General features: G+C 42.3%; 1 pseudogene; it reads right to left on the bottom strand.

Moving 5' to 3' along the window:
• Window positions 1-1,356: 1,356 nt before the first annotated feature.
• LOC127042208 (olfactory receptor 6F1-like) lies at window positions 1,357-2,333 on the bottom strand (annotated as a pseudogene).
• Between the last annotated feature and the right edge of the window lie 7,819 nt (window positions 2,334-10,152).

Here is a 10,152-nt window from a genome sequence, read left to right as displayed (position 1 = left end):
ACGAAGGATCATCCTTCAGATGGGAAAAGGTTTATTCAACTTTTCAAAAGGGATTACCAGAGGAGCTGACTAACTGGATGGTGATTTTCAATGAGAATTGGATGCCCCTTTGAAAATCCCAGCAACTATTTCCCAGTGACAACTTTGCTGGAGAGCCCCAGTCATGCATTCATGGACCGGGACCCCATTGTACTAGGTAATTAACCAAACAATAGTCCCTACCCCAAACAATTTACAGTCTAATTAAGACAACATGAAATACACAGTATAAAAACATTATAGGAGAAAGCAGAAAATCTCTGGAGTTCACTAGGCCACACTGTAATGATCGTACTCACAAGAGTAGCACCATGGACTTAAATTTCACCCTGAGTGGGTAAAGTTATATACATTGGCTTGGCAGAATTCGATGGGAAATATCACTGTTTACTTTTAAGTATTTTTTTTTATTTTAATCCATTTAAATTTTCACAGTTATGGGAAATTATAGGGGGTGGGGGTGGGAGGAGAAATGGCCAGGCAATTATTTACTGGCAATAGACATTCAGGTTAAAAAAGTTAAGCTTTATAAGCTATTCTAACACAAATTGTCAACATCAAATGTCAAAATACCCACACTTAGACCCATGATTATATTGTATTGTTGTTTAGGTTGCAATTTTTAAAGGTGTCTAAGAGAGTTAGGCCCACAACTCTCATCAAAATTGAATGAGGTCTTGGTGCCTAATTCCTTTAGACTCCCTGGAAAGTCCCATACTGAGTTTAGAACCTAAATACCTTTGGCTTCTGAACCATAGATCCTTGTCAAAATGTTGTAATAGAGATAGAAAGATGTCAAATCATGTGAAAAATTGTAAGAAGCTGTCCAATTTGCATCATCTTGTGGACATATGTGACAAAGTATTATTACAGCTTTCCAGTCATGTCCAAGTCTTCTCCAAGTTTTCAGACAGTCTTATCAACATTTTCTGGATTGTAAGCAATGTGAATTCAATGCTTGTGGAGCTCTGGGTAAAATGGAGAAATATATCATATCAGGTTAGTTTCCATACACAAAGAATGAGGGCCTGATCCTCATTGAAAAGAAGATCCCTTTCCATCATTCGAGCAGTGTAAAGGTGTCTTTAAGAGCTTGTAAATTACAGTCACACCCATTTTAAGGCCTGTTTACACTGCCAAAAGAATCCAAACTTGTCTTATTTTAAATGACACTCAGTCCCAGAAATATAGTTTCCAAATTCTAGGCCAAATTCTCCATTATTATTATTATTTGATTTTATTTAGATATTTCTAAGGATTTATTTAATATTAGTACGCTTTGATGGTTCACTTGATTTCACCTCACTGGCTGCCTAAATCAATGATATCCAGACCATTGGACAATAAGATCATGTCCTACTGAAAGCCTTTCTTCAGATGTCCTTGACTTCTTTATTCCTTAGAGTGTAAATGAAAGGGTTAAGCAATGGTGTCACAATAGTATTGAAGACACAGACAATTTTGTTCATGTCCAGTGAGTTCTGTTTAGAAGGTTCGACATACAAGAAGATGGCAGAGCTGTACAATATAACCACAACAGTGAGATGGGCAGAGCAAGTGGAAAAGGCCTTTTTCTGGCCTTGGGCAGATGGGATTCTCAGGATGGTGGAGATGATGTAAATGTAGGAGACCAGGGTGACTGGACAGGAGTCCAGGATGACAATAAAGCAGATAGTAGCGTACACCATCTCAGAGAGGCGCGTGTCTGTGCAGGAGAGCTCTAGCCAAGAATCTATGTCACAGAAGAAATGGTTGATGACCGTAGGGCCACAGAAGGACAACCTGGTAATCAGAAATGCTGGCACAGAAATAATCAGGAAGCCACCTACACATGAGCCAATGGCCAACTGAGTGGACAAGGTGCTGTTCATGATGGAGCTATAGCTCAATAGGTGGCATATGGCCAAATAGCGATCATAGGCCATGATGGCCAGGAGCAGAAATTCAGTGCAGCTTAGGGAGAAGATAAAGTACATTTGCTGGAGGCAGCTGAGGAAGGAGATGGTTTTGCTTTGGGACATAAGATTGGTAAGAGTCTTGGGGATGTTAGTTGTGGTGAACCAGATCTCCAGGAAGGAGAGATTGCAGAGGAAGTAGTACATAGGGGTGTGGAGGCGACGGTGGGTCCCCACTAAGGATATGATGGTGACCTCCTGTGAGTGTCAGGAGGTACGTGAACAAGAATAGCATGAAGAGTGAGATCTGCAAATAACGAGAGCCAGGGAACCCAAGCAGAATAAATTCCTTCACATTTGTTTGATTTCCCTTCACCATTGGGGCCAGGTGGTGTACCTGCCAAAACATACGAGGAAAAGATGAAGAAATACACAATTGATTTTGTTAGAGGCAGGTCATTGTTGATGGACAACAAACTGAGCAGTCACATATATATCAGGATTCTGAACACAATTTGTATGGTGTGGTGGACATTTAGCTCTCAGTGGGAGCTGGAAACCCTCAGCACATGATCAGCTCAGGGCATTAGACAGAGATGAGCAACCATTTGGCTACCAGAGCTGGAAAGAGAACCCAGGCATCCAGATTCCCAGTTCCTTTTTCTGAGCTGTTAGAACACACTTCTCACCCCGTGCCTAAAATAGCACCCAAGAGTCCTGACCTATATTTTCAGAAGAGACTATTGATCTGGGGGTGCCTCTGTTTTTGGATCTCCGCTTTGAGACATCTTAAAGGAAGGGCCTGGCCTCCAGTGGGCAACTTGGGCCTCTGACTCTAGCAACAAAAGGACAGTCCAATGTTGTTGCTGTCGATGATGATGGTGATACCCCTGTATTTGACTTATACCTCCTCTGAATCATTGGTAATGGTGATGGTACCCAGACTTCCGGACTCCATTCACCTCTCATTTTGGTCATACTTTATAATAAGATTCAATTAATAAATAATTGATCCTTTAATAAATGCTTGAGGAATTTGTATTGATTCTACCTGTCAAAATATGTTGCTTACAACCATGTCTTATTATCATTTGTAAAGCTTTCTAATGATGCGCTTATAAGGATCTGGAGCATATGCTGCTCATGTCTCTAATGTACTTGCAATCTATCTATTGCTTATAAGAAGCTTGGAAAAAATCATTTTTTAAATAATTTTGATGGATTAAAATGTTTATTTTTAAGCCTTGTTTTTGATTTTTTGTCAATTGTGCAGAAATATGGGTTTTAAACATTTTTATTTTATTTTTATCAGTTGAATTTCCACAGTGTGAGAACTTATGGCAGGGGCAGACAATGGGGCTGGGAGGGTGGGGCACCATCAGGCAATAATTATTCAATGACCATACATGCTGAAAAGTTGTCAAGCAACATTTTCCTTACTTTCCCTACTTATCAATTTCAATTGTTATTAATGAAAGTATTTTGTCATCATTTTATGTGTGTCTGGTGAAATAGGATTTATTGACATTTCCTGATAAAAATCTAAACCATCCAAGCCTATTTAGAAAGCTTTTATAAATAGTGCCCTAATACAACGTGTGACCTCATTTTCTTCAGTTTAATGTGCCCTTCCGCAAACTGCACTGTCTTTAGTATGTTTTCACAAGTGTAACTGAGGTGAACGTAGTGAATAATGATGTCGATGGTACACAGGCTGGAATGGACTCTGTGTCCTTTCTGAAATGTGCTGACAACAGAGCTTTTTCATTCTCTTTTCTTTTCTTTTCTTCTTGGCAAAAAATAATTTTTTTCTCTCTAAAGACATTAGATCTGATTTGTAGTAATTAAATTACTCTGCAAGACAGCAAGAAGGTGAAACTGATCCGAAACTGACTATAAACACAAGAGAAACTGTCTAACCTGCTTTTATATTGTAGTGTGAGCACAATGCAGAAGCACAGGCTGGCATTCTCAAAGAACCCGGAGGGAACTGGGCACTCATATACATTACATTTCAGTGGGATTTGTTCATCTAACTCCTTTAGACTCTGGTGAAAATCCCAATTTAAAACCCCCCAGCACAAACAATGAAAAGAAAATCAGAAAGCAAAATTTGTTCTGTTCAAGGAATCTAAACTAGTATTAATTTGAACGTCAGGAATAATAATAACAAGAAAACATTCTGATTTCAACTCAACTTGTGTAAATCCTACGTATTCTGGGAAGATATTCAAAGAATTTTCAAATCATACACACTGTGCTGGATCCGTGGCTGTATCCAGAATTGGGGAAAAAAATGATATCACATAAGAAGTAGAAGTAACTGATCTCTGAACATGGAGAGAAAACCAATACTGTTATTTTTCTTTTAAAAAGCAGACAATAATGCTGTTTCTCTAACACACAACCTTTGAAACTTGTCAAATGGTTCTAGCCCTCAGCCTGCCCTAATGGAGTCAACCATCAACTGTCCTTAATAAATTGTTTGCATATCTCTTTATATACCTATAACTGAAAGTAAACATATATGCTACTGTCTTCTTAATTACTCTGTTCAGGCAAAATAAAGGTGTTTTCCTCAGAGAGGCTTATTTCATCTGTTCAGAGGCAGCCTTGGGACATGATCTTCAGAGAAATCCACAGACTTTCTCAGGAACTTTGAGTGCATTGCTTGTAGGGTCATTAAATAAATTCCTCAAATTCCTACATCCCCATGTGGGTTTTGTAAACTCATACATCTACCTTCATAGAGTTCCTCTGCACTGAATTCTGAACAACTTTCACATGCTCATGCCTTGTGTCAAATCTCCACCCATTATTCTCGGATCTTGTCCCAAAAAGAGTTGGCTGAACAACAGAGCATAATGAGACATATTTTTCTGCTAGCCAAAGAATAACAATAATACTTAGCTCTTATGTGGTTCTTTAAGAACATAAGAACGGCCATACTGGGTCAGGCCAAAGGTCCATCCAGCCCAGTATCCTGTCTGCTAACAATGGCCAATGCCAGGTACCCCAGAGGGCGTGAACCTAACAGGCAATAATCAAGTGATCTCTCTCCTGCCATCCATCTCCATCCTCTGACAAACAGAGGCTAGGGCCACCATTCCTTACCCATCCTGGCAATAGCCATTAATGGACTTAACCTCCATGAATTTATCTAGTTCTCTTTTAAACCCTGTTACAGTCCTAGCCTTCATAACCTCCTCAGGCAAGGAGTTCCACAGGTTGACTGTGCGCTTTAAATCAGTAGATCTCAAAGCACTTTACCAAGGAGGCCAGGATCATTATCCCCCTTTTACAGGTGGGAAACTGAGGCACAGAAAGGGGAAGATTTACCTTAGGTGTTTGAGAGGGGACTCAACTCCATTCACTCCAGTGGAGTTACTCCTGGTTTACACTGGGGTGAGTGAGGGGAGAATCAGGCTCACTGACTTCAGTGATTCATAGATTTTAAACCAGAAAGTGCCATTATGATCATCTCTTCTGACCTCCTGTATAACCCCAACCAGGGAATTTCACCCAATGATTCCCTCAGCAAACCCATAATTTGTGTCTGAGCTACAGTATCTCTTTTGAAGGAAACATTCAACCTCTATTTAAAGACTTCAGGTGATGGAGAACTCACCACACCCTTGACAAGTGGTTCTAATGGTTAGTTACCCCCATGGTGAAAGAGTTGCTTCTTATTTCCAGGCTGAATTGGATCTCATTCTGCTTTGATCTGCTAGATTAAGGACACCTCGACTATCCGGAATCTTCTCTTCTGCAGGTACTTAGGGCCAGATTGTTAAAGGTATTTAGGCTTCTAAAAATGCAGTTAGGCACCTAGTGGGATTCTCAAAAGTGTCTAGACAAATTAGGTGCTTATTTCCCATTTAAGTCAATGGCAGTGAGGTGATTTTTAAAGCTACACTACATGTCTATCTGTATCTTTAGGCACCTAAATCCCTATAAAAATCTGACCTTTATAGGCCATGTTCAAGCCACCCCTTAAGCTCTTTGGTACCTTAATAGATTGAACTTCAAGGACTAACTCTTGTTTTACCCTAAGACTGTAACAACATAAGAACAGCCATACTGGGTCAGACCAATGGTCCATCTAGCTCAGTATCCTGTCTTCAGACAGTGGACAATGCAGGATACTTCAGACGCAATGAACAGAACAGGGCAGTTATCAAATGATCCATTGCCTGTCATCCAGTCCCAGGATCTGGCAGACCAGCAATTTTAATATTATCCCACCTAAACTGATGGGCATTCTTTACTGCCTTACGCTTAGGTCTTGGAAAAAGAAGTCATCTCCAGTGAATAAAGGATCCTCTAGCTTCAGATCTTGACTATTTAGGTAAACTAAATAGTTATTGTTATTCTACCAGATTCTACCATGATAGACTAGATCCTCAACTGGGGTAAATAGGTGGACAGCCCCATTCACTTCTTGGATTGGTGCCAATTTGTGCCTAAAGAGAAATAGGCACAGCATTCTCAGTGGTGCTATGATGTATAAACCAGCTGAGGACTCTATATTACATTTTTTAATGAGTATTTTTGACCTCGGATGTACAGTGGAGCTAGATTCAGCTATGATTTGCACCATTGTCAATACAGAGGACTCCCACTGCTTGCTCAATAAATCAATCTACCCACCTGATTTAGCATTTGGGCGGCTCTTCTAGGAAGCCCATCTAGTTTAGTGATTGCAGTGCTATACAAATTGAAGCTGGGAGTTTCAAAGGGGACTAAGCCAATGGGAACTGGGCACTTATCTCCCTTTGACTCATTTAAAGTCGCAACCTAAAAAAATCAAAATTAAGTTGCATTGGATTTATTAATAGTGGGTTGGGATCTTCTTTCATATAGGACCAAATAAGTAAGTAGATTACTCATGATTAGGTTGTGGAAACTCCAGTGGAATTCTTCCAAATTTAAACCAACATAACTCCATTCCCTTCAGAAGAGCTCCCCCTCATTTACATGGAAAGGAGAATCATGCCTGTTGGTTTCAGCACAGTAGCTTGTGATTTAGGCCAGTGACAATATGATGAGAATGAGACTCAATGTACTAGGGGATCATGAGAAATGACAGATCAGACAATTGAGGCCTTCCCTGCATCCACCAAAATGAAGAGCATAGACCCTGGCAGAAACTTGACTGGACTTTGGCTCAGTAAGAAACTCAGGAGTCTGCACTGAAGTCAATCGGCTATCATGGCCCAAGTAACAATATTGCCCCAGTAAGCTGGTTTTTTAAAAGGGGCCTAAAGAAGTTAGGTTTTCAGTGGAACTTGAGCACCTAACTCCTGTCTGACTGAACCTGGATCTGGTTCTCCCTGAGGGTGGGCTGGAACTTTTGACCACTCTCCAATCCAGAAGGTTTATGCTGTGAACCTTTTCCTCCTGGCTCCACAGACCCTGGGCTGTTTGGGTTTCTCAAGTGAGATCGCCAGCCCTCCAGCCTAATGTCCATTGTGAGAACTAAGGGGAATAGAAGGAGATGGTCATTCCATAGCAGACATTGTCATGAACTGACCCCCATTGTAAAGAGTTGAACACTAGTTTCAGAACCCATATTTGATCTTTCATGCATTATAGGAAGTTGTCCCACTGTCATAATCAAGGCTTGAAGATGTCTGATATGTGACTGTGCCCATGGAGTGATCCCTATGCACGACACTAGAAGTCCTAGCAGTTGTAAGCCTCCTGCAGCTCTCAGAGATGATGCTAAATGCCTGGATTTTCTGAAATCTTCCTAATGATTGGTGGGTCCCTGCTTTATTTCCACCAATAGGTGAGTTATTCTGCTGAGGTGGAACCAGGGAATTTTTCCGCTAACAAAGCTGAGCACCTGGAATAGACTCAACATCTGAGAGGTGGCTTTGCACACTGCTGATTTTAGACTGAACTCTGATCAGAATGTAATCCAGGAAAGGTTACAGATGAGCTCCCTGTGACCTGAGTCACTACTGGCCATAATTTGCACCCTTGTGGTCCATTACTAAGGAAGCATGCAGGGATATGGAGAAGGGAATCTCCTTTTTATGTACAGAAAGGGTCCTTCCAGGGCAAGGTAGAGACACATTTCCAGATTCTGTTGAGTGGGGGAAGATTGCACAGCTGCCACTTGGGCTTCTGTGTGCTCTGTTTTGTTCTATGACTGGAGGAGTGTTAACGGAACACTTCGGCCTTGGCTATACTTGCGAGTTAGTGCACAATAAAGGAGACCCATGCGCTGCATATGAGTCAGCAGTGTGCCCTTGTTGCCAAGAAGGCTAATGGCATATTGGACTTTATTAGTAGGAACACTGCCAGCAGATCAAGGGAGGACCAAGGGAAGTGATTATTCCACCCTATTCAGCACAGGTGAGGCCACATCTGGGGTACTGCATCCAGTTTTGGGCCCCCCACTACAGAAGGGATGTGGACAAATTGGAGAGAGTCCAGTGGATGGCAATGAAAATTTATTAGGGGCCTGGGGCACGTGACTTATGTGGAGAGGCTGGGGGAACTGGGGTTATTTAGTCCGCAGAAGAGATGAGTGAGAGAGGATTTGATAGCAGACTTCAACTACCTGAAGGAGGATCCCAAAGGGGGTGGAGCACAGCTGTTCTCAGTGGTGGCAGATGACAGAACAAGAAGCAATGGTCTCAAGATGCAGTGGGAGAGGTTTAGGTTGGATATTAGGAAACACTATTTCACTAGGAGGGTGGTGAAGCACTGGAATGGGTTACCTAGGGAGGTGGTGGAATCTCTTCCTTAGAGGTTTTTACGATCAGGCTTGACAAAGCCCTGGCTGGGATGATTTAGTTGAAGTTGGTCCTGTTTTGAGCAGGAGGTTGAACTAGATGTCCTCCTGAGGTCTCTTCCAACACTCATATTCTATTATTCTAACCTGAACTATAATCGTAACGGTGCTGCTGCAAGACTATAATAATGGAGACAGTTCCTGCCCCAGGGAACTCACAGTCAAAGGACATGTCTACACTTAAAATGCTGCATCGGCACAGCTGCAATGCTGTAGCACTTAAATGAAGACACTCCTACATGAGAGGCAGGAGCTATGATGATGGGAGAAGCTCTCCCACCAGCCTAGTGCTGTCTACACTGGGAGTTAGGTCGATATAACTACATCGCTCAGGGGTGTGGATTTTTCACACCCCTGAGTGATGTAGTTATACCAATATAGGTCTGTAGTGTAGACCTGGCTTAAGAGAACTGGTGGATTTGTGCAAGGGTTGTGCAGGGTTTGGGGTGCATTTTCAGAGCTGGAAGCATGGGGAGGGCTGGGTGAAGAGGCAATGCTGGGATGTAGCAGGGTTGGGTGGCACTGGCAGATCTGGGGGGGTGCAAGGGACTAGGGTACATTGGTAGAGCTGTAGGGTGTAGGGTGCACTGGCAGAGCTGGGGTTGCAGAAGTTGGATACACTGACTGAGTTGGAGGTGCAGGAGTTGGGATGCACTGCCAGAGCAAAGGGGTGCTGTGCCTCCCTCATTTGAGCCCCCCCTTCCCCACCTACCAACCTTTCCCATTTATCCCCTACCAATAACACCCTCCCCTTGTAAAAGCAGCAAAGAGTCCTGCGGCACCTTATAGACTAACAGATGTATTGGAGCATGAGCATTTGTGGGTGAATACCCACTTCGTCATGCTCCAATATGTCTGCTAGTCTATAAGATGCCACAGGACTCTTTGCTGCTTTTACAGATCCAGGTTAACAAGGCTACCCCTCTGATACCCTCCCCTTGCTGCAGTCCCAAGCCCTTCTTGCCCTATTCCCCACTCCTCTGCCCCCAATTACCCCTCCCCTCTCAGGAAACATTCACATGTCTAATTTGTCACCCAGAAGCTTTGTTTACACTCTCCCTCACAAAAAAAAAATTGCCACCCAGGACTCAAACTATAACAACTTCCTGCCATTCAGCCCAAAACTTCTATTGTCTTAGTTGAGGGCTTTTGGTTAACTCACGGTTAGTTATGCTAACTGAAGGGTGAGTTTACAGCCCTCAATCACAGTGAGGTCTGATTAATCCAGTCATTAGTACCACGCAGTTTAACAGTCCAAGGCAGCAGAAGGAAAATGGGAGTTATGCAGGGGCTTATAACTCTGGAAATTCTTAGTCAAATGACAACAAATTTGGAATTCTAGTGACACCCCATGCCCACATGATGCACACCAAATTTCAAAGCAACCTGAGTTACCATTCAGCTTTTAGTGCA

Source organism: Gopherus flavomarginatus, unplaced genomic scaffold, assembly GCF_025201925.1.
Source record: "Gopherus flavomarginatus isolate rGopFla2 unplaced genomic scaffold, rGopFla2.mat.asm mat_scaffold_34_arrow_ctg1, whole genome shotgun sequence".
Taxonomy (NCBI): Eukaryota; Metazoa; Chordata; order Testudines; family Testudinidae; genus Gopherus; species Gopherus flavomarginatus.
This window is presented reverse-complemented; position numbering and strand designations above follow the sequence as displayed.